This window comes from Schistocerca cancellata, chromosome 4 (assembly GCF_023864275.1).
Source record: "Schistocerca cancellata isolate TAMUIC-IGC-003103 chromosome 4, iqSchCanc2.1, whole genome shotgun sequence".
NCBI lineage: Eukaryota > Metazoa > Arthropoda > Insecta > Orthoptera > Acrididae > Schistocerca > Schistocerca cancellata.
This window is the reverse complement of record NC_064629.1, coordinates 695,443,537-695,469,831: the sequence shown is the minus strand read 5'-3', so window position 1 is coordinate 695,469,831 and position 26,295 is coordinate 695,443,537. Positions and strand designations below refer to the sequence as shown.

Sequence of the window (26,295 nt, the reverse complement as noted above, 5' to 3'; positions counted from 1 at the left end):
TTAAAGTCTCACTACCATGAGGCCAAACAACAAAAGTATCGTCTACATATCTGAAAAAACACGCAGGTTTCAAGGTCGCTGACTCCAATGCACGTTCCTCAAAGTCCTCCATAAACAAATTGGCCACAATAGGTGACAACGGGCTTCCCATTGCAACTCCATCAGTCTGTTCGTAGTACTGACCATAGAATACGGAGGTGGAAAAGAATGGATGCCTTCCTTCCTTGAGGTGTTGGTCAAAAGGAAGACTGATGGTACGTTGGGACATTCTGTTTATAGGAACTCACACTGACTTGTATCTGCGAGTTGATAGCTGTCACCATCCAGCTCAGCGTGAAGGAGTACTTTATACCTTGGTTCACAGGGTTCACGTTATCTCAGACCCTGAAAGTTTGGCAGCTGAGCTGTCACATCTCGAAGTCATCTTTCGTCAGAATGGTTATAGTGAGAGGCAGATCAAACATGCGTTGCGCTATCAGCCTTCTGTGCAACGGGTGAGTGACTATAGCAACGAAGTGGCACCTAAGTCTACGGCCTTTTCGCCTTATGTAGGAAGCATTTCCAACAGTATTGGCCGTATTTTGCGGAAATATGTGAAATATGTTTTTCGACCACCTTCTAAGACTAAGGCCCTGCTGGCGTCCGTAAAAGATGATCTTGGTTTGCCTAAGGCTGGGGTCTATCGTATTCCTTGCAGTTGTAGCATGTCATATATTGGTCAGACAATCAGGACTGTGGAAGACCGGTGTATTGAACATAAGCGTCACACACGCTTACAACAGCCGAGCAAATCCGCTATTGCAGAACATTGCCTTGACACCGGTCATCCTATGGAATACAACAACACGGAGATTCTGGCTTGCACGTCCAGCTATTGGGATAGTGTTATTAAGGAAGCTGTGGAAATCAAACTATCAAGCAACCTTATTAACAGAGATGGTGGATTTTGCTTAAATGCTGCTTGGAATCCAGCTCTGTCTCTCATCAAAAAACAGAGGGACAGAATTAGTGCTACTCGCCTGTTGGTTAATAGTAACTATCGATATTTATGATGTTGGTTACCTTTGTCTCTGTTGACACTTGTTCTGTGTGTGGTAGCTTCCTTGTTTCTCCTCTGTGAACCGAGGTATTAAATTTCCTTGAACATTTCTTCCTCATTGCATTTGTGCCTTGAGAATGGCAGGCTTTGCTTCTGTCGAAATATCGGCGGTGTTCGACGACGTCACCCGGCAGCAAACCCATAAGTTATCTGAAGACAGATGCAGCTATTTAGTCCAGAAGGTGGAGACTTTCCCATTTCCAGAGTTCCTACTTTGAACTGTAGATACTGTTGGTGCATGTGAAAAGCTTGCCTCTGGAGTAATATTGTATGTCGCTGAGTGTTGAGGGGGTTGCTGTGGCTCTGATTTGATCGCAGTCTTGCCGGTATTCCTATTCATGGTATCTTGCTCCTCACATCAGAATCATCACTTTCTTCATCCTCATCACTGAACACCTGGATTTCTTCCTCATCACCACATCGTTTCCTGCAGCTTCTACATTTTCTGCTTCAGCACACTCCATCTGCCTTGCCAGTTCTGCTTCATGTGTTATAGTACTACCTTAGCAGCTATCTGAATTGCGAATACTCCTCCCATATTTGTTATAGTCTCTTCAATTTTTTTGATTACACTAGTTAATGCTTTTAAACCAGCCTGTTTTTCAGGTGTTGATACTGTCGTAACATGATGTGGAAGTACAGTAAGATTTATTTTTAATGTCAGTTTTTCCATCGAACAAGCCAAGCCAGCTCAGAGAGCTTTTTTCACTTCATCTGTCCCTTCATAACCATATAAGGCAATCTCATTATCTACTCAAATCTTCACTATCTATGACGTTAATGTCCTCTTGATGTTGTTTGGAACTAATTCTCTCGATTGTTCATCTAAGACACATTCTAACAGTATTGATGCATCCAGTACTGCCTGTTTGAAGAGAGCATAAGAGATAATTCCTTATTCACTTTATTCTCAAAGTGCGATGCAGTTTCTTGATAGAGCTCTTCAAGTTGTTTATCTGTTTCGTACTGCAATAGCTCTCTGACATCCCAAAGAGCTGAATTCACAGCTTTTGCCTTCTCATTGTCTTCTGGCGAAAACATTGCTTGCTCAGATAAATGTAACCTTTTTCTTTGTCGACCCTGATTGCAAAAACAAGTTCTGTTTTTCCAACCCTGATCAGTTTATTGATTGACTGTATATGACGATGGGTAATTTGTGAAAGTAATACCTTTTCTTCTATGCTGCTATACTTCAATAACTGGATGTACATCCCTATTTCCACAATATTGCATGTATTGATCATAACAACATCTTCCACTTCCGGATACATCTCTTTATAAAATTTGCAAGACAGTGGCATTGTTGAAAAATAACGCTGCTCTCCGTCCGGTAGCTTAGTCTAGTGGCCTGAGATGCTATTAAATAGATTTCATGACGAAATTCAAACACAAACACACACAGCAAAAGTAAAGCCATTGAACAAGAAAGGAAACAATGATGATATTTCCAACTACAGACAATTGGCACTTTTGTCTGTTTCCTCAAAAATATTAGAATGGCTCTTCAATAAGACACTAACAGACTTCTTAGAGGATAATGACATTATGTCAGAATCTCAACATGGATTTTGAGCAAACTGTTCAACCTAATCAGCAGTTCACTCCTTTCTGTTTGAGGCGCTGTTAGCATTAGATAACAAACAACTTACCATAGGCATATTTTTAAATTTGTCAAAGGCATTTGACACCATAAATCATGACAAATTGCTGCACAAACTGCAAAGTCTTGGCATCAGAGGTAGACAGCTAACAGCTGGCTCAGCTCTTGTCTTAAGAACAGGGAACAATATGTGGAAATAGATCAGGAAAGGGATAATGTCATTAGGAAATATAATTCCAAACTACTAACTGTTAAATATGGCGTGCCATAAGGATCAGTAATGGGTGCTGTTCTGTTCTTACTCTATGTAAATGACCTAAATGCAAGCAATGGCAGCACTAAAATATTTCAATTTGCTGATGATACAAGCGTTCTAATTACAGGAAATTCAGAATAAAAGCATAAGTGAAGCCGCTGACAGGCTAACATGTTACTTTGTTATCAATGACTTCATAATAACCACTGGAAAAACTGTAGCTAAGGATATACATACAGCACAAACAAAAAATCTGATATCATCCAGTCTAGAGCTATATGGACAGACAACTACCTAAACAGCCTGTACGAAATTTCTTGGACTTCATCTACAAGACAACCTGAAATGGAAAACACATATTAAACAAATGAACAAAAAATTAAGTACTTCTTGTTTTGTGTTGCATACATTAAAAACTGTACCAGCTACAACACTCTTCAGTGTGGCTGTTATGCAGTCATACAATCTCACCTATGGTATGGGATTCTGTTCTGGGGAAATTCTGGAAATGCCATCAAAACATTCAAAATTTTAAAAAATTATAATAATGATGGAACAGGTACATAATCACAAATCATGCAGACCATCATTTCAAAAAAGAATGATCCTACTTCTTCCTTGTATATATATACTTGAAAATATAATGTATTTAAAACACAACTTACACACAAAAAGACCACTCATCACTCAAAATCACACAATACACAGCTATGATACAAGACAAAAATTGGATATACCAGTTCAAAGTGCCAACACAAAGTTATTTCAAAACCATCTTATACACCATAGTATCAAACTATACACTGTCTTACCAGATACCATTAAACACATACAGAACATTGGTCTCTTCAAATCTAAAGATCCCCCCCCCCCCCATATAGCTGAGTGATCAGCATGACAGATTGTCGTCCTACAGGCCCGGGTTCGTTCCCTGCTGGTTCAAATGGTTCAAATGGCTCTGAGCACTATGGGACTAAACATCTGTGGTCATCAGTCCCCTAGAACTTAGAACTACTTAAACCTAACTAACCTAAGGACATCACACACATCCATGCCCGAGGCAGGATACGAACCTGCGACCGTAGCAGTCGCGCAGTTCCTGACTGAGCGCCTAGAACTGCTAGAGCACCGCGGCCGGCCCGTTCCCTGCTGGGTTGGGGATTTTCTCCACTCGGGACTGGGTGCTGTGCTGCCTTCATCAACATTTCATCCCCATCTGGCGTGCGGGTTGCCCAATGTGGTGTCGTGTCGAATGTAATAAGACTGGCACCAAGGCAGCAGGACCTGCCCCGCAAGGGGCCTCCCGGCCAATGACGCCAAATGCTCATTTCCATTTCCACTTCAAATCTAAATTGAAGTTGTATGTGATTGATCACTGGTTTTACACACTAATTGAATTTCTACAAAAATAAATTTTTCTATGTTAACCCAATGTAGTCTCATACAGAAGAAGGATTGAATGTTATCTCTCTGTACATAGTGTAACAACATTTATTTAAGTGTTCATCATTAATTGATATATTAATGTGTGTTAATATGTACAAAGATAAAATTATATACAAAATTGTTAATATTAACATAAAAATCCAAATATCTCTTGCACATTGTGCCAAAATCATACATAGAACAAGAAAGAAGAACTACATACAAAAAGATAACAATCAGTGAAACAGGTTACTGCAGTCTTCGTAACTCCAACAAAAAATGCTTGTCACTACAAGTGTCTTCAGTATTTTCTAAAGTTGAATATGAAAACACGTCATGCATTCTTGAGTGAATCTGTAACTTCTCCAAGTCATTGTGTTGGGGGGATATACATCATCTAGCTTCAAAAATACGGTTTACTTCTTGTTAAGTAAGTTGAATGTGAAACCTGGTTTTGCATCATTATTCTTGTAGCCTCAGTTATTCTCAAGTCATACATTGGTTAGAATTTGTGGAAAGTAATGGTTCCTGGAAGAGTCTGAATGTTTTTCATGTGAATCTACAAAGTCTGACAAGTTGAATCAGTCGTTTCTTAAAAGATAAGTTTAAAGTTAATATTTGTAATATTGGCATTGCAAAATTCGAATAGTTCATTTTTTGTTATTATTTGCCTGTCCAGATGTCGCTGTTGACTTTCCTTCCTAGCTAAGTATTTTACAGTACTACCTGTACTATCGAATTCTATTTTACTGTGAATAGTTTCAAAAAAATAATCACAGGACTTTCAGTTCAAAGTGCTTGCTTCTGATTCAGAAAAATATTTATTAAATTATATATATTGTCGCAGTAGAAGCTGAGTAGCACAGTCACTGTGATGTAGTGGTTATGATACTACACTGTTGAATGGAGGGTTGTGAATTCAAAACTCACCTCAACTGCAAAATTTTAATTTCTGTATTCGTTTTGAGTACATTCTAGAAGTACGCACTTATGTCTAGAATTATTGTACTGGAATGTTCTGTAACTGTACATATACTGTATGTGTTCTGGCCAGAGGCAGTTTGCTCAACGCTCTTGTATGTGCAAGTGCTGAATAAACCTTCGTTAAGTGAAGTTGGTGTTTGTCATACATCTAATTACACCTTCTCCTACGTGACATTATTCTGGTGGAGGCGCTGGGTACTGCAACTTGTGATAACGCACATTATCGACGACACAGGGGCTCCCATCAGGACACGACAGAACCGCTGTTTGCGTAGCTAGAAACCAGAGTTCGAGCCATATTAAAACGATCGCAATCTATCGCAGACAGAAGAAGAAGAAGAAGAGGGCGCTACGATGACAGCAACTGTGTGCCACCACGTGAGACATCCTTCCGGGTTCGGTGGCGACGATGGGCAAGATCCAAACAAGTGGCTGAAGGTATATGAGCGTATAGCCAAATTTAACATATGGGATGACACCGTGTGTTTGGCTAACGTATTTTTCTGCTTGGAGGGCACTGTATGAGAAAAAATAGGAGAAGTTCACAAGCTGAGAAGTATTCCAGGTGGAACTGCGCAAGTATTTCGGCGACACACAACGACAGAAGTGCGAGGCTGAAGATAAATGGAAGTGCAGGGCACAGCGTCCAGGAAAAACTACAGCATCCTACATTCAAGACGTCTTGGAGCTGTGTAAAATAGTTTATCCTACAATGAAGGAGGAAGATAAGGTTGTACATCTCATGAAGGATGTTGCTGAGGACATGTATCAAGCCCTACTCCTGACGAAGGTTTCGACAGCAGACGACTTCATAAAATGGTGCCAGTATATCGAGACAATGCATCAAAAAAGAATTACACGCAAGAAGTTTGAACGGCTTCGAAACGTCGTATCGATGTCTGTGATGGAGGAAGGAACTGATTTCACAAGTGTTCTTCGTCAGATAGTGAAAGAGGAAGTTCAGAAGGCACTTGGAATGCACGGTGAACAAGAAACCGAGACAATTAAAGAGGTCATAAGGGAGGAAGTGGAACAGACATTGAACCCAATCTCTCGTCCTTCATTTCCATTTAAAACGGTGAAAAAGTCGAGACCCAGGAAAAGTTACATTCCTACAATATCGCATGAGGAACCTGTTTGGGCACCAAAGGAGACTAACGTCTAGAGGACCCAGGATAACCAACCAGTAGGTTTCCACTGCGGACGACCGAGACATATGGTGCGCTGTTGTCGAGAAAGGCGGCGGATATTTGATGACGCCCGCGCCAGAAGACAGCAGGCCGATCTTAGCCGACGCTAACTCCGGGACGACGAAGATGAACAAGAAGATGTGGGTGCAGGACGACGTAGGTGACCATTGCCGCAAGCTAGCCGCTGGAGAGGACGCTCCCCAACACTCCGATCAAGGTCTCCATCGCCCATTAGGAACGCCAGCCGATCACCTAGTCGCCGCAAACTGGAAAACTAAACGGTGCGACCTTCCTTGGAGGTGAGGCCACCGAAGAGAAAAATCTTCTGCCGTCGATCACTACAAAAATGATAGGAAACTACGTCAATATCCTCATGAATGGCCGACCAGCCCAAGCTCTTGTGGACTCTGGAGCATTATATTCAGTCATTTCGGCGAAGTACCGTCGCCAGTTGCAGAAAACCGTATTTGCCGACAACAAAACATCTCTGCTGAAGGTGGCTAATGGGAAATATGTAAAACCTACAGGAAAACGTGTCATTAGTGTGGGAATAAGTGGCCATACACAGCCCTTAAAATTCATCATCTTATAAGAGTGTAGTCATGACATCGTTCTCGGATGGGACTTTTTGAAAGCTTCTCAGGCAATTATAAACTGTGGTCACTCAAAGATTGTGCTAGACGAGATGAGCTACTGTGCATCAGAGTGTGTGCACACTATTTGTGCTGGATGAAGTGATCATTCCTACAGTCAGCGCTAGAAAGGTAACTGTCATTCGTCTTGCCATGCATCAACCCATGGATCTTGTAGTGGAATGTAAGAGAAGCATAGCACTGAAGAATAACTTGGTCATCCCAGTCTCTGTTGTCTCGTTTAAAAACAGATTTGGTGAATTGTGAATAGCTAACGGTCGCCGAGAACTGCAGATCCTTCCAAGCTACATGTGCATAGCAAACGCTGAGCTGTTAATTGCCGAACAGCTGAGCGTCATAGAAACCTCCCATGCTGAGTCTGTGGGCGAAATTAGCGCTACCACTACGAGACAAAATCTTCTAGCTCGACTATCACCAGATTTCACTAAGGAACAACAGAATAACCTACTTCCCATTCTTCAAGAGTTCTCTGAATGCTTCAATCCACAGGTGATGAGCAAATTAGACAAATTGACGGTGAAGCACCGGATTAGCACCGGAACCAATAAGCCAGAGAGCATACCAGCAACAGAACGTCGAATAATTCTCGGCGAGGCAGAGAAAATGATGAAGAATGACATCATTCAGCCTTCGTACAGCCCATGGTCTTCACCAGTAGTTCTCGTCAGGAAGCAGGATAGCAGTTGGCGCTTTTGTGTTGATTACAGGAAGCTTAATAAGATAACTAAAAGTTTACCCTCTTCCACGAATTGACGATACACTAGATTGTCTGAAGGGGGCTAAGTTTTTCTCAACCATGGACATGTACTCGGGATACTGGGAAATCGTAGTAGATGAGTCTGATCGTAATAAAACTGCATTCATCACCCCTGCAGGCCTGTATGAGTTTAAGGTAATGCCGTTTGGTTTGTGTAATGCCCCAGCAACTTTGGAACAGATGATGGATAATCTTCTAAGTCACCTGAAGTGAACGGTGTGTGTTTGTTATTTAGATGACATTATAGTGTACTCAGAGACATTTGATGAACACATAAAAAGACTGAGGGCCGTTTTTAAGTGTCTCCAACAAGGCGGACTGAAACTTAATCCAAGAAAGTGTCTCTTTGGAGCAAAAGAAATCAAAATACTTGGACACCTTGCGTCAAACGAAGGTGCACGGCCTGACCCAGAAAAAGTGAGATCTATAACGGAATTTCCTATTCCTAAAAGTATTAGAGATGTGAGAAGCTTCCTCGGATTGTCTTCTTATTACTGTCGTTTTAGCAAAGACTTTTGTATCAAAGCCAGGCCACTCCAAGTGTTGTTAAAAGCCAATGCTAAATTTATCTGGGATGGTGCTCAACAAGATTCTTTCGATGTGCTGCGAAAAGCTCTGACGACTGACCCTGTACTTGGTCTGTGTGATGAGAGAGCACCTACAGAACTACACACAGATGCCAGTGGGTATGGGATCGGTGCTGTTCTGGTGCAAATTTCGGATGGAGAAGAGAAGGTTATAGACTACGCTTCTAGGACACTTACAAAAGCCAAGAGACACTACTTAACTGCAGAAAGAGAATGTCTTACTGTGATCTGGGCCATGTGCAAATTTTGACAGTATCTCTATGGAAGGCCATTCACATCATTCACTTTGTTGGCTGACAGTTCTTAAGGATCCAACAGGACGACTCGGCAGATGGGCACTACGTCTTCAAGAGTATGACATTACCATAGTGTACAAAAGTGGAAGAAAACACCAAGATTCCGACTTTCTCTCAAGAAACCCTGTGCAAGACCATCAAGACTTTGATGAAGACTGTCTCGCTGCGCTCCAGGATCTCTCTGCTGAGCAGAAGAAGGACGCCAAGATATCTCAAATTATGCTTGCCTTAAATCGATCAGAGGATGTGGAAGGATAATTTAAGGTAGTTAATGGATTACTTTGCAAGAAAAACATTGATCCGTTTAGAAAGAGGTGGGTACCACTGACTCCTAAACACATGTGCTTAGGTGTTCTAGAGAAATTCCATGACACACCTGAGGCCGGACATTTAGGATTTATTAAGACATATGGTAGGATCTGCAAGAGATTTTTCTGGCCAGGTTTATTTACGAGTGTCTGTCGCTACGTGTCGCACTGTCGAGAGTACCAGAGGAGAAAGGCAGTTCCTGAGAAACCACCTGGCCGACTCATACCAATCCCACCAGTCGAAACGCCTTTCCACCGTGTTGGGATTGACCTCCTCGGACCAGCTGAAGGATTCGAGGTAGCCAAATTCATCGTGGAAGACATTGTATTAAAACACGGTGCTTCAAGGTCGTTAATTACGGGTCGAGGGAAAGTTTTTCAATCGAATCTTGTACCAGAGATAAACCGTCGGTGCTACATTACTCTTCACATGACGACTGCCGACCATCAGCAAACTAACGGGCTTACTGAATAAGTTAGTAAAACCTTGGCCGACATGCTATCAATGTTCGTCAATGTTGAGTAGAGCAACTGGGATGAGGTGCTACCTTTCGTGACGTTTGCCTACAACACCGCCAAACAAGACACCATAGGGATTTACGCCATTTTTCCTCGTGCATGTGCGTGAGGCGACTACAACAACGGACACTGTGTTTCCGTTACATCCAGATGTGGACGACGACTACATCGGCAATGTGTTAACCAGAGCTGAGGAAGCTCGGCAGTTAGCTCGACTTTGCACGCTGCAGGCTCAAGAAAACTATCGCCGAAGGTATGACGCGAGCTACCGCCCTGTTGTCTACCAGCCTGGTGACCTCATCTGGATCTTCACTCGTGTTCGGAAGGTTGGTCCCTCTGAGAGGCTCCTCACGCGCTACGTTGGACCATATAAGATTTTAAAACAGTTGTCTGATGTTACTTATGAAGTTGAAGACTTCGACCCCGACACAAGATGACTAAAGATCAGAGATACGGTCCACGTCCCTTGAGTGAAGCCCTTTAAGGATCCTGCAAACCAGGATAAATTCGAAGCTCCATCGACAGGCAACAAGCGGAAAGGTGTAGAAGAGCGTATCAGCAAAGGACGTTCTAAGAAGATCACCGCCAGGGCGAACATCAGACATCGGGAGTCGGAGTATGAAGGACCGATGAATCGTTCCCGGACTAGGAGGACGTAACTCCGAGACGCTGTTCGCTTAAGGATGGAACAATGTCGCAGAAGAAGTTCTGTAGCACATTGACAATGGAACACTGGCACAGTAGCTCAGCGTGTTCTGTCAGAGAGCCGGTTAGCCTCTGTAATAAAAAGCTGAGTGGAAGGTTCAACCACCGAACTTGAACAGGATGTCTTATGACGTCCGCAACGACCAAACACAACAATCAATAACGAACAAAGTGGAGCAATAAAAAAAATGGTGTAGTGGTTATGATACTAGACTGTTGCATTGAGGGTTGCGAGTTCAAAACTCGCCTCAACTGTAAAATTTTAATTTCTATGTTCGGTTCGAGTACATTCAAGAAGTATCCACAAATGTCAAGAATCATTGTACTGGAATTTTTTATAACTGTATAAATACCATAAGTGTTGTGGCCGGAGGCAGTTCGCTCCACGCTTTGGTAACCTTGAACCTCTTCTTGAATTATGTAAGTATAGTTTTTACCGAAATCCATTGAAATGAATGCTGTGTTTGAAGAGGTCATTCCGTTTAAAGTTCTAAAAAGTAAGACTTGTGACTTGGCTATGTATGACTGGAGTATTAACTTGTTCAGCTGCCCCACTAACTTATCGATGAACTTCCCAACTGGGCTCCAGTACCCAAATATCACAGTTCCGTCACTTCAGACCCACTTACTGTACTTGACACAATACTGTGCATCAATGTCCTCAAATTATGTTTGCAAAAAATGATAAGATTTTCGTTTGATCAAGGGTGCCTGCACATGGGGGCCAGGGGGCATTCATGCCACTGCCTCCTCTGTTCCCCCAGCTCTCAGGTAAAAGAGAATAGTGTAGTCATGTAATTTTCTTTCAAGAAAATGATTTAAAAATCGGTATTCTGCAGGTTTTTAACAGAGTAGAAACTGGATCGTCTTATGGTATTGTATGGGTGCCTTTCCTTTTGATGGATGTTTGTCACAATGTCTCACCATACATCTCCTACCTGCTAATTCACAGACAATATGACGTAAGTTCTTGGTTATTCCCTGCAAGACCAACCCCATGAATCAATAAAATAATCTTTTGTGGTATTGTGCATATGCAGAGTACGTATGTGCTACTGGCATCGGTCAAAACAGACCACTTAGGTCACAGAGAACAAAATTTTGAAATACGAGTTTTTAAGTCAGAATGTTCCAATCTGACGAAGATTACATAAAATCTATCGTTTTCACTCGTATATATTTATTCCTAAACATCCTTCATACCAAGCAAAATTCTGGACTGTTCATCATTCTTACAAAACATTTTTACTGATTCAGTAGTTTCACAACTCAATCCCAACCCCTCCCCCCACCTCCACCCCTCCCATCTGTGATCAAGTTATGCTCTTTCAATAGTGTTTAGCTTTATGAACAAAAGAATCAGATACATTGAAAATCTCGATTACTCCAAGACCAGTTTAGTGCAACTGGATCTGTCAGCATCCTAATCTGTTTGTTTTGCGATGTAGCGAGTAATTCACTTCTAATGAAATGAACAAGTATGTCCATATATTTAGATTATCCCCCCACACCCATTTCCTAGTCATTTCTTTCCTCAGATCGTTAATCAAATTCGAGAAGAGTTCAAATTTTTCGTTTTACATTTTCATGTTCGGTACTCTCTTTAGCTTTTATTTGCCATAGCAGAACTTGCTATGTTCACAAAGGGCATGCAGTTTCTAGAGAAACATCCAGTTTCACTGAATGAAGCGTTATGCTTCCAAGTGACAGTATTTTTCTGTTATTGGAGTACTTCATCAGGTGATAATCCAGCATCATCCAGTATCTCATTCTTACAAAACATTTTTACTGATTCAGTAGTTTCACAACTCAATCCCAACCCCTCCCCCCACCTCCACCCCTCCCATCTGTGATCAAGTTATGCTCTTTCAATAGTGTTTAGCTTTATGAACAAAAGAATCAGATACATTGAAAATCTCGATTACTCCAAGACCAGTTTAGTGCAACTGGATCTGTCAGCATCCTAATCTGTTTGTTTTGCGATGTAGCGAGTAATTCACTTCTAATGAAATGAACAAGTATGTCCATATATTTAGATTATCCCCCCACACCCATTTCCTAGTCATTTCTTTCCTCAGATCGTTAATCAAATTCGAGAAGAGTTCAAATTTTTCGTTTTACATTTTCATGTTCGGTACTCTCTTTAGCTTTTATTTGCCATAGCAGAACTTGCTATGTTCACAAAGGGCATGCAGTTTCTAGAGAAACATCCAGTTTCACTGAATGAAGCGTTATGCTTCCAAGTGACAGTATTTTTCTGTTATTGGAGTACTTCATCAGGTGATAATCCAGCATCATCCAGTATCTCATCTTTGTCATTTAATATAACTTCAACACCACACTGATCAATTTTTTAATTTCAGTCAGTTGTTTCCTGCAGGATGTACTCGGTTCCTGTCCTGGTTTCACATTTTTTCACTGTGATAAAACTTTTCTGCTATTCTACCGTTAGAATTTGAGGTGTTTCTTATTTGATTATTTATGTTTCTTGAATGAGTCTTGACAAAGCTTCTGAAAAAGACATGCTTTTTCAATAAAACACACCAGTGGTGAAGAAAAATCGTTGTTAACTTGACACTTTCTTCCATTTTCAGTTTTCAGAGAGTTAAATTACTTTTAGACGGGTCTTCAATAGATTGTTTGGCCTTTTGGACTAAACGTACGGACTGGAAACCCAAAATCTTGGTTGCGGTGACAGATTGATCTATAGCACAGTTTCTGATCAAGGTTAGGTGAAAATTTGTTTGTAAGTTGGCAAATACAGTGAACTTGAAAGCAGAAAATGTGGTTGTGGTAACAAACTGAACAGTAGCGAAGACTAATGTTTACACCCATGGCATTCTTTTTGTTTGTCATAGTTTAATAAATGAGAACTGCTATGATTACTTCCCCAACACTGCATTTCTCCATTACACAGCAAAACAAAAATTTGAAAAAAAAAGAAAGCTTGAACTGTTCACACTCATAAAAAAAATTATTGTTCACTGTATTATTTAGAGGCTCAGCTTAACGTTCAGTTGGAGTATGTCATTCACAGCTACTTTCACACTGCAAACTGCCTATTTGCTTCTGTCTCGGGTTCTTCGGCCGACGTTCGTCTGATGATTTTACTGACGTTTCGCCAGCACGAGTGACTGACATTGTCAAAGTTTTACCCTCCATTGCCGGTGGTGAACTGGAGCCGAGTTCACGGCCGCAGACTATATGTACCTGGCACGCCAACGTCTGAGGTCTTCTCTGCAGTCATTTTCGGTGTGCGGTTCTCCTCTTGCTATCTGTGTGGGTCGTTCGCTGCAGTACGGGAAGCCAGGATCCGTTTACCTTAAGTCATTCTTCTTTCTTGTTGAAGATATTCCTGTGTTTGTGTATTTCTACAGCTTCTCTGAACAAACGGGTGTGATAGTGCTTCTCTACAGCCAGAACTTCCGTGTCGGTGAATTTTATTACATTGTCGATCTCACTTAGCGCGTGCTCTGCCACGACCGATTTCTCCACCTGCCCCAACCTGCAGTGTCGCTTATGTTCTTTGATCCTGGTGTTGATTGATTGTCCAGTCATTCCGACATAAACGTTTCCGCATGTGCATGGTAAGCGGTATCTTCCCGACATTGCAAGTGGGTCCCTCTTGTCCTTTGCCTATGTAAGACGTTCTTTGATCTTCCTTGTTGGTTTGAAAATTGTCTTTACGCCGTGTTTGTGCAATATATGGCCGACTCTGTCCGTCACTCTGGGAGTGTGTGGAAGAAAGGGCGTACCCAACATTTCTTTTTCTGATTTCTTACTTCGCCAAGTGTTTGGCTCTGTTACACTTCTAATATAATTTGTGGAGTACCCATTGCTCCTCAGAACATTTTCCATGTGTTGCGTTTCGCGTTTGAGGTGCTGCGGCTCATATATTCATCCTGCTCGTGTTACGAGCGTATGAATCATGCCTCTTTTCTGGCTCGGGTGGTGGTGTGATAGTTTGTGCAGGTATCGGTCCGTGTGTGTCGGTTTTTGGTACACGCTATGTCCCAGGGTTTCGCCATCCCTTGTGACCAGCACATCTAGAAATGTTAGTTTTTTGTCCTTTTCTACTTACATGGTAAATTTTATGTTGGTGCGGAGGCTGTTCAAGTGCCTTAGGAAGTCACTGAGCTGTTCTTCACCATGGCTCCACACAACGAAAGTATCATCGACGTATCTTTACCACATCTTACGTTTGCCTTCACCAAGTCCAGTGCCTGTGCTTCGAAATGTTCCATGAAGAAGTTGGCCACCACTGGACTAAGAGGAATACCCATGGCAACGCCTTACAGCTGTTTGTAGAAATTTCCATTCCACGTGAAATAGCTCGTGGTGAGACGTGCATGGAAGAGCTTTGTGATGTCTTGTGAGAAAACGGAACCGATGTGCTCCAGTGTGTAACTGAGTGACACTTTCGTAAGCAAAGAAACAATATCAAAGCTGAGCAGGATGTCGTTTAGTGCAAGTTTTAGTTTCTTCAGCTTCTCAGTGAAATGTCCTGAGTGCTTTATGTATGTGTTGGTATTCCCCACGTGCGGCTGGAGCAGAGAGGCCAAGTGTTTGGCCAGTTTATTCGTCGGTGAGCCAAGAGCGCTAACAATCGGTCTTAGTGGAACGTTTTTCTTATGGATCTTAGGTAATCCATACAGCCTAGGTGGTAGGGTTTCTATGTTTCGCAGGATTCTCTGTATGTCCGCCGGCAGAGAAGACGCCTTGATTAACCGATTCATATTCCGTGTGATACGCTGCGTCGGATCTGCGCTTAGTTTTCGGTACGTCGTCGGATCTAATAGGTCTCGGATCTTTTGCTTATAATCTTCGATCTTCATTACGGCGGTCGCATTCCCCTTTTCAGCAGGCAGTACCAATATACTCTTCTCGCCGTTGAGATTCTTAATAACTTCTACCTCTTCTTTCTTCAGATTGCAAGCTGGTGGTTTAGCTCGACGCAGTATCCTGGCTGTTTCAGTGCGTATTTCCTCTGCCCTTTCACAAGGAAGGGTCCGAATGGCCGCTTCGGTGTTAGCAGTGATGTCCTCCATAGCTATAGTTCTCGGGATGATAGCGAAATTCCCTCCTTTTTGAAGAACAGACACTTCCTCTTCGGTCAATTGTCGTTCAGTGAGGTTGACCACTGTTCGTTACATGTCGGGAACTGCCTTGTCAGCCTGCTTCCAGCATCTTTCAAAGCCGGCCGCGGTGGTCTAGCAGTCCGGAACCGCGCGACTGCTACGGTAGCAGGTTCGAATCCTGCCTCGGGCATGGGTGTGTGTGATGTCCTTAGGTTAGTTAGGTTTAAGTAGTTCTAAGTTCTAGGGGATTGATGACCACAGATGTTAAGTCCCATAGTGCTCAGAGCCATTTGAACCATTTGAACCATCTTTCAAACTTGTTCTTCTGTCGCTCAGTGCAGCGCTCGAGTTCGTTCTGCATGCTCCTGTGAGTGATGCTGTCGATCTTGTCCCAGTCGTCTCCATGCACTGTGCTACTTGGTTGATAGAACATGTCCAAAATTCCTGATCCGTTGTCAAGTCTCTCCATGTTACATGAATTCGCTCACGAAGAAAAGCTCATTCCATTCCGTCATAGATTCGATGTGCTTGGGCGGTGGTGAATGGGCGCGTACATTTCAAGAATTTCAGTGTAGCATCTTCATCTCTGCACCACAAAAGGAAGGCGAGGGAGGACATCAATCGCGCTTTCTTCTTCCGGTGTTGGTAAAGGCGTCGGTACAATCTGCAAATCTCCTCCCCATAGAGGCTTAATAGAAAATTGTTAAGGTTTATACAACACCTGTCAGTAAAACAATTCAAAAAATAAAAAATAAAAAGTCAGTAGGCTTAGATGAAGTACCAATGTGTGTACTGAAACAATGCGTAGAGATTATACAAGGCCCCTTAACAAATATAATAAATGAATCCTTCACATCAGGGCTCATTTTCAGAGCAGTTAAAGCAGGCAAGAGTTGTACCTTTGCTTTAGAAAGGTAATGCAGAAGACATAGAAAATTACTGGCCCATTTCCCTGCTCTCAGCATTCTAAAAAATAATAGAAGCAATTATGAAAGACCAATTAATGAATTACCTGAATAAATACAATCTATTAAGCGAATCGCAGTTTGGTTTCCAGAGTGGCAAAAATGCAGTCAGCCATAGTAGAATTCGCAAAAGTTACACTGGATGCTCTTGATAAAGACGAGTGTGCCACAGGCATATTTTTCGATCTTTCTAAGGCGTTTGATACAGACGACCACAAGATTATATTAAATAAATTAGAAGCATTAGGAATAAGAGGGGTAGCTAACGACTGGTTTCGATCATACCTAACAGATAGGGTACAAAGAGTAGAAATAACTCATAATTCAAATCGATCTAAACATTTAGTAAAACACTTACCAGAACCAAAATACATTAATATAGGGGTTCCGCTAGGTAGCATATTAGGACCAATACTGTTCCTGACATACATCAATGACTTTTCCAGTAGTGTTACTCATGGTGAAAAAATCCTCTTCACTGATGACAGCAATATTATAGTAACTGAGAAAACAAGAGATCTCCTTGCCGAGAAAGTAAATGAAACTCTCAACAAAGTTTATGATTGGTCAATAAGTAATAAAATGAGATTGAACATAAAGAAAATTATTGCCATGAATTTCAGTTTGAAGAGGAAAAATGACAATGTTAAATTAAATATAGATGGCGCCTCTATAGACTGTGTAACAAACGCAAAATTTCTAGTAATGAATATTGATTCTCGGTTGAAGTGGTGTGAACACTCAAAGGTACTTGCAAACAGAATGTCATCAGCATGTTATACTCTTAGAATCCTATCATCAGTATGTCACATGCAGTGTCTTTTAGTTAAATATTGTTCATATGTACACTCAGTTCTTAGCTATGGAATTCTTTTTGGGGAACAAATGCACAGAATATGAACACAATCAAACTTCTGAAAAGAGCCATAAGAATAGTAACAAAAAATCTGTACAGAACACTGGGGATTTTAACTCCATATGAATACATTTACGAGTCAGTTGCATACATCAAAAATAACATTGATAATTACTGCACAAACGGCTCTGTCCATGACCATCCAACAAGAGATACAGCCAGCTTACATTTACCAAGAAAAAATAAAAATAAAACTCAAAACAGCATTTTCTACCAAGGAATAAAACTGTACCATAAATTATCAAAAGAGATTAGAGAAATTGCAAAAATACACTTATTTAAAAAGACAGCTAAAAAGTATCTGTGCTGCAATACATTTTATACATTGAAGGATTACATAACTAAAACAGAGTAGGGGTTTGATAAAAAATGTTATACAAATAAATAATAATAATAATGATTATAAAATATCCATAATTCCACATAACATCCTCACTTTATGTTTTTTCCTTCTTTTTTTTCCTTTTTAGAAATACTTACCCCCAAACTATGCATAGCACAATACTGACACCTCTTCCTCTTTCTGAGCTCAATATCTCACTCTTTATGCATGGATGCTGACACAGTTTTTCAGGATAGCAAATGGAAAGTTGTGGTGCAGAAAATGGCCCAGAGATCACCAGTGTGTGTGTGTGTGTGTGTGTGTGTGTGTGTGTGTGTGTGTGTGTGTATGTGTAGTGAGTGAAGTGTTATGAAACGATGTGTGTATAGTGTGTGCAGTGACTAATAGTGAGATATGAGTGAGCAACGTAGCATTACATTATTTAATAAGTTATTTGTAAAAAAAGTATTGTATACCAGGGGTAAATCTAAAGATTGTCTCTAACTAGAAGTCTGTAAATATATGTGTATACGAATTAGCTTATTTTAATTGATCTAAATTTGTAAATACTTCGACATGTCCTATATTCTTGTAAAAAGAGATGTACGGATGAATAAAGCTACTACTACTACCACTACTACTACTACTTTCGTGGCCACTTGTTGACAAACTGCCTATTTGCTTCTGTCTCGGGTTCTTCGGCCGACGTTCATCTGATGATTTTACTGATGTATGGATTACGTAAGATCCATAAAAACAATGGTCCACTAAGACCGACTGTTAGCACTCCTGGCTCACCAACGTATAAACTGGCCAAACACTTGGCCTCTCTGCTCCAGCTGCATGTGGGGAAGACCGACACATACATAAAGCACTCAGGACATTTCACTGAGAAGCTGAAGAAACTAAAACTTGCACTAAACGACATCCTGCTCAGGTTTGATATTATTTATTTGCTTACGAAAGTGTTACTCAGTTACACTCTGGAGCACATCGGTTCCATTTTACCACAAGACATCACAAAGCTCTTCCATGCATGTCTCACCACGAGCTATTTCACGTGGAATGGCAATTTCGACAAACAGCTGTATGGGGTTGCCATGGGTAGTCCTCTTAGTCCAGTGGTGGCCAACTTCTTCATGGAACATTTCGAAACACAGGCACTGGACTCGGCGACTTGCAAACGTGAGGTGTGGTGTAGATTCGTCGATGATATCTTCATAGTGTGGTTGCCATTGTGAAGAACAGCTCAGTGACTTCCTAAGGCACTTGAACAGCCTCCGCGCCAACATAAAATTTACCATGTAAGTAGAAAAGGACAAAAAACTAACATTTCTAGATGTGCTGGTCACAAGGGATGGCGAAAACCTGGGACATAGCGAGTACCAAAAACCGACACACACGGACCGATACCTGCACAAACTATCACACCACCACCCGAGCCAGAATAGAGGCATGATTCATACGCTCGTAACACGAGCAGGACGAATATGTGAGCCACAGCACCTCAAACGCGAAACGCAACACATGGAAAATGTTCTGAGGAGCAATGGATACTCCACAAATTATATCAGAAGTGTAACAGAACCAAACACTCGGCGAAGTAAGAAATCAGAAAAAGAAATGTTGGGTACGCCCTTTCTTCCACACACTCCCAGACTGACGGATAGAATCGGCCGCATATTCCACAAACACGGCGTAAAAACAATTTTCATACCGACAAAGAAGATCAAAGAATGTCTTAGACCGGCAAAGGGCAAAAGAGACCCACCTGCAATGTCGGGAATATACCTCTTACCATACACATGCGGAATCGTTTATGTCGGAATGACTGGACAATTAATCAACACCAGGATCAAAGAACATAAGCGACACTGCAGGTTGGGACAGGTGGAGAAATCGGTCGTGGCAGAGCACGTGCTAAGTGAGAGCGACAATGTTATAAAATTCACCGACACAGAAGTTCTGGCTGTAGAGAAGCACTATCACACCCGTTTGTTCAGAGAAGCTGTAGAAATACACAAACACAGAAATAGCTTCAACAAGAAAGAAGAATGACTTAAGGTAAACGGATCCTGGCTTCCCGTACTGCAACGAACGACCGTCGTAGAAAGCAAGAGGAGAACCGCACCGAAAATGAGAGCAGAGAAGACCTTAGATGTTAGCGTGCCAGGTACATATCGTTTGCGGCCGTGAACTCGGCTTCAGTTCACCACCGGCAATGGAGGGTAAAACTCTGACAATGCCAGTCACTCGTGCTGGCAAAACGTCAGTAAAATCATCAGACGAACGTCGGCCAAAGAACCCGAGACAGAGGCAAATAGACAGTTTGTCATCAAGTGGCCACGAAAACCTCAAAAATTTCGTACTTTCACACTGTTTAAATATGTAGAAAAGAAAAATGGCTAACATCTTATTCCTTCTATTTGAAACTGAAGAATTATTTACTAAAATAGTTGAGGTATACATACCCATATGCAGTGTAAAGGAATGTAATTCAGCATTTTGCTGAAATATGAGAACAACTCTATAATGCTATACACCTCTCCAAAGTAGAAATAGTGTTGATTCATACATTCATGCAAAAAGAAGCAATATGCAATCAATTCAAAACATTACATAAATAGCTCGAACAGTACACCCGTGGGCTGGTCAAGCAAGAAATATGCCGAGAGAATCTGAAGAATCACATTACATAAATAGTTTTCTTGCCTGCATGTTAAACAAAGTACGTAATCTTGTTTTTATACACATTATTTTACAACCATGATATTATTGCACTTGGCCTCGTGTGGCCATTATCAGAAACACACAGTGACCTTACAGTAAACAAGCGCAGTGGTGACTAAGGAAAATGCATAACACTGTCAGTGCTTTCAGTTCATCTGTACATATACCACCAAGTGGTTCAGTGTATGCTCGTGAAATATCGCAATAAAAACCTCACAATAAGTCCACAGAAGTGACCTCAGTCGCAGATGCAATAATATTGTGATCGAACAGTACTTTTTCTTTTTAAGTTTTTAAAACAAATTGGATGTTCTTAAACAAAAGGAAAATTTTAACTCAACACACTGTAAGCATGTGAATTTTCTTAATTGTTTTCGTCTGTGAAGTAATGAAGCATGAAGGACTGAAAATACCATCAATTTTTTTCTTTTTTGAAAGAGTGTATCTTTTAGAACAGGACAAAAAATTGGATTATCTTTTTTTCTTTCGATGATAGTATTCTTAATGTGGGTATCTATACCTGGTTTTTCAAAAAAGTTGAAGATTGCAATCATGTATTTTCTTCTGACCATATGAAGCTTCATGATTTTTTAATTCACATTTCTCTGAACTATTTACACATTAATGCATACACAATTAAAATTTTATCAGTAATCGTTGGTAAATAAGGTAGAAATAAATTATTTTATGTATTTGAACACACTGTCCTCCCTTCATCTGACAACCAAAATCTGTTAAATTCCAAAAACTTTAATAGACGGTGAAATCTAAGCTGTTTGAGACAGAGCAGAATAGTTTGGTTCCTTATATAGATACTTAAAATGAACAACAAGCTGTCGGCCGGTGTGGCCATGCGGTTCTAGGCTCTGCAGTCCAGAACTGCGGGGACTGCTGTGGTCGCAGGTTTGAATCCTGCCTCGGGCATGGATGTGTGTGATGACCTTAGGTTAGCTAGGTTTAAGTAATTCTAAGTTCTAGGGGACTGATGACCTAAGATGTTAAGTCCCATAGTGCTCAGAGTCATTTGATCCATTTTGAACAACAAGCTAAGTCATACCAAAAAATGAGACAGTGGGTTTTTATTTGATGTGGAATGACCCCACAGAAATGTTCATGGCAAATTCTGTACTTCATATTTTGTCTTGCCACTAGTTTTCCTGACACACATTTCCATAAATGAAGACTGTTTATAACTTAACTACAAAAACTTTTATGTCAAGTACTGTACTTCTAACTCTTTTAAATCACTAGAACACACATACAAACACACATGCGCACTTTCTTTCATTCATAATTTTCTTCTAAGTTCATCACAAAAATTTTACATCAAATACTGTACCCTTCAAATTCTGTGTTGTTATATAATGCATGATTTGTAAAAAATGGGGATCCAGTACTGTGATCTTCCTAGGGGGTGTTTTTGAAATTTAGACTTCTTAAAACATTATTTTAACGCTTTCCTGAGCATTTTAAATGTATTAAAACAGTATTTGTGCAAATAAAAATAGAACTCTTCATATTCACCAGCAATCTTTTATTAGATGTTTCATTAATTGAGTTAAACATTATTTCTCAATTTACGATTTGTTACAAAAAATGAATTTCAGTAATATGAGTATCCATACATTTGAAACATAGGGTAATGAAAGAGGGAAAATATTAAATGGTTTAACTTACAGTTTGTATAACTGTCCAAATCTTTGAAAGGATTTAGTCGAATGTACCTCCTCTCTCTCTTTGCTTGCTGTTGGCCTCCATAGCGGAGTGCCATCCACAAAACAGCCATGATTCCACATACTTTGAAGGGTCAAAACAAGGCAATGGTCAGCCATTCCACTTAAGAAAAAGTAGTTAACAAACAGTTTTTGTTAATAGAGTGCTCTGTTGACAGTGATGATCAGATTCCCATAGACTAGATGAACACTGGAACTGTCTTTATGTTATCTGTCAACAGAAGCTAGTTTGTGGGATTTGTTTTGTATTCACAATTTCCACCAAATTTCTCACAATTGTCAGATGGTTCAAATGGCTCTAAGCACTATGGGACTTAACATCTGAGGTCATCAGTCTCCTAGACTCAGAACTACTTAAACCTAACTAACCTAAGGACATCACACACATCCATACCCGAGGCAAGATTCGAACCTGCACCCATAGCTGCAGCATGGTTCTGGACTGAAGTGCCTAGGACCGCTCGGCCACAGCGGAAGGCTCACAATTGTCAAAACATACTGAATAAATGCTTTTTGTTCAACTGAAGGCGAACTGCAAGTGTCACATTTTTTTCCCAAAAATTTTTATCATACCACATCTCAAAACCCGAGGTTCTGGTTTTATTTGGCCAGAGGTACCAGTATGTACTGTCCCAAATCAAGCACTGTGTACATATTCAGTGGTACATGGCAAAATTTGAAATGAATGAGTATGTCCCAAAACCTATATCTCTCTTTCAAGCAAAATTAAAAATTGAATAGTCTCTTTTGTTTATGTTTCTTCCAACTTCATAGTTAAAATTTTTCGTAAGGAGAAGTGGAAGCGAATGAATAAAACAAATATGTTATTTACAACTTTTTAGTTATTAAAATATATACTGTACCTGATTGTTGTTATTTTTGTTAATAAATTGGTTTCTTCAACTATTAATAGTGGGTGTCAACATCTGTCACCTGAAAAACTCTCCTTCAACATATTCACCATGTTTTGAGCTGCAGAACTCTTGTTTCAGGTGTCTAAAGAAGATGCTGTTGACTCAACATGTTTAATTACACTAACATGTTGGGAATTCAATGGCATATATTCATTGTACACTTCATGTTGGGGCGTTTTATACCTTCTCAAGGAAAAGAGGGCACTCAGATCAGTCTTAACAGCTACCTGATCTAATAATGTTAGGTATTAAATCACCAGTACCAATTAAGCACAGCACTATATTTTGTTTACTCACACTATTGATTCTTGTTTATATGAGAAGCACTTGAAAAATATTTGTATGTCTCCTAAATTGTTAATACCATTTCGTTCGCCATACACCCTTTCTAGTTTAATATCACTGCTTTTCATAATTATCACTTTCTGCAACACATAACTTCCAGCAATAAGCGCTGGATGTTGTCAAATACAGTAGCAAATTAAGGAAATTCGATCGCACTGCATCTGGTTTCAGCTTTGAATGTCTCTTCTTCTCCATCAACTAGAAACTGTTCTGCATTTACCAAGCATTCTTCACTAAACTGCTTTATGGATATTAAAGGCTTATTTAATTCTGAGATACCACAAGGAATTCTTCAGTCACATTTCCTTTAGTTCTTTATTGCTGGTTGAAGAAAATGTTGTGACTGTTTCGTTTTGTGATTTGTAATTACTTCTACACCCAGCCACACTGCAGTCACTCGAGATTTTAAGTGTCTGGAAAAGAACATTTATCCACAACTTACAGAAGTATTTGCATATATTTCTACAAATTATTAGACACATTTCACATTTTAATGTTATTTGTAATAATTACATTTAATGCATATAATAGGAAAATTTATGACAGTTATTAAGGGGACATATTACATTGTCGAATTTTGTATCTATTGTTGTTACGTGACATTGTTGGTTGGTTGTTTGGGAAAGGAGACCAGACAGCGTGGTCATCGGTCTCATCGGATTAGGGAAGGATGGGGAAGGAAGTCGGCCGTGCCCTTTCAGAGGAACCATCCCGGCATTTGCCTGGAGTGGTTTAGGGAAATCACGGAAAATCTAAATCAGGATGGCCGGACGCGGGATTGAACCGTCGTTCTCCCGAACGCGAGTCCAGTGTCTAACCACTGCGGCACCTCGTTCGGTCCACGTGACATTGTATTGTTGACTTATTGTATGTATTAATGTGCATAGTACAGCATAAGGGAAAGGGCCTGTTCAGTGGCGTTCTCACATGTAACTGGTGTAATACTTTGTTCTCTTTGATTATCAATTTCGTAATATCGACATCACAATCGATTGTTTAACACCCAGATACTACTAGTTGTGACCCTTAAAATGGGTAAAAGAGGGGATATTTCACCATGTAAAAAATCGGACGTCAAAGCCCTCATTAATACGAAAATGTATTCCAATCGGGAAATTTCACGAAGCTTTTAAATGTCGGAAGATAGCATGAAGCGCATAAAGAAGAAAATTGATTCAGGTGAAGAATTGAGCCCGAGAAAGAAGAATAAATGTGGAAGAAAACCAATTTTCACCCCAAGGTCAGAAATATTTTTCAAAAGAATCTGCCTAGAAAACAGATTTATAATAACAAAACAGATAAAATCTCAACTGGAATACGCTAACGTGATTGCTTCTGAACGCACAGTTTGCAGAAAGTTGAAGGAAATTGATTTCAAGACCTGTCGGCCCACTATAAAACCTATGTTAACAGCCGCATTGAAAGGAAAGCGTCTGGAGTGGGCTAAACAGTGCTGTGATAAGGTTGCGGACTTCTGGAGATCGGTAATTTTAATTTAAAATTATTATTTACGATATGGTATAACCTACGTACATTTATTGATAGAATATTAATTATCTTTCTTGATTTTTACTGGTATGCTTCAGCGATGAAAGCACGTTTGAAATTTTAACTAACAAATCTCAGTATGTGCGCTTTCGAACTGGGGGAAAATTTCATGGCGGTAGCGTTATTCAGACCATAAAACATGCAACTAAGGTGATGATTTGGTCTGTCATCTTTGACAAGGGTACAGAATGTCTTTATGTTGTTAAAAGGATAATGAGGTAAGACCAGTACAAGGAAGTCCTGCAAAAACGCTTAATACCACATCTCATAGAATTTTTCCCAAGTGGGGAATCATTTATTTTTATGCGGGATGGTCCTCTCTGACACACAGCCAGGACAGTTAAATCCTTTCCAAAGGAACAAAGTATCCCTCTGTTTGACTAGCCAGGTAATAGTCCCAACACAAACCCCGTAGAAATGTATGGGAATTAATTAAGCGGGAGGTTGCAAAAGATGTCATCACAACAAAAACACAGTTCTTGGAGAAGATCATCCATATGTGGTATCATCATCTGCAAATGTGGGACACAGTACAGTCCTGCAATGACAGTATGCCACATCATATTAAGGCTCTCATAGTTTCAAAAGGTGGCTCAACAAGATATTAAAGCTAATGTTTTCACTTTCACAATATTTTAATTTTTGTTGTAGGTATTGAAATAAAATATTTTCAACAAATACTACTTTTATTTATTTGTTATATCACATTAGTTATGACACCGACTACACATAATCACTTTATGACAATTTATGTATTAAAAACAATTTACTTTAGATATAAATCAAAATTTGCTTAAAAACTGTAGTGCATCTAATAAATTGGCCAGGAACTGTATAACTTAAGATATAACCTGGGAACAATATCTGAGAAGTCCTTTAAGAAATTACCGTAACTACTTATACTAGTAGTTAAGAAATACTTACTGTTAGTATAACTGCAGCTATATAACCTCCACATTAGTAGCTGAAAAAACAATAACAAATAATGCACCAGTCAGCGTGAATATTGTTCTTAACTGACCTGGTCGACTCACTTGGAACAAGATGATTTCCGAGGCTAGTGGTCGTGGTGAGTCGTGAGTGACGTCATTTGCGTCAAAGGCGTGTTCAACCATAAATACACATCTGTCGGTTGTGAGCTCTGCAAGATCCATGTACTAATTTATATTTACGTGACAAACCCTATTTCTAGCGCTATACTTTAATTTTGACAAATGGATCTATGCCGAAATTTGTAAAAACGGCGATGGTACATTAGTCCTTACTAATGTAAAATTTCCACCTTCTGAAGAAGACAAATTTAAATTTGTTGAAACCTAGGTAAAGAATTCTTTATCCATTGCAACTGGTCGGCTGTTTATAATT

At 40.2% G+C, this 26,295-nt stretch overlaps 1 pseudogene; it reads right to left on the bottom strand.

Annotated features, from left to right (window-relative positions):
- Positions 1–1,435: 1,435 nt before the first annotated feature.
- Positions 1,436–2,400, bottom strand: LOC126184385 (eukaryotic translation initiation factor 2 subunit 1-like; annotated as a pseudogene).
- Positions 2,401–26,295: the final 23,895 nt, after the last annotated feature.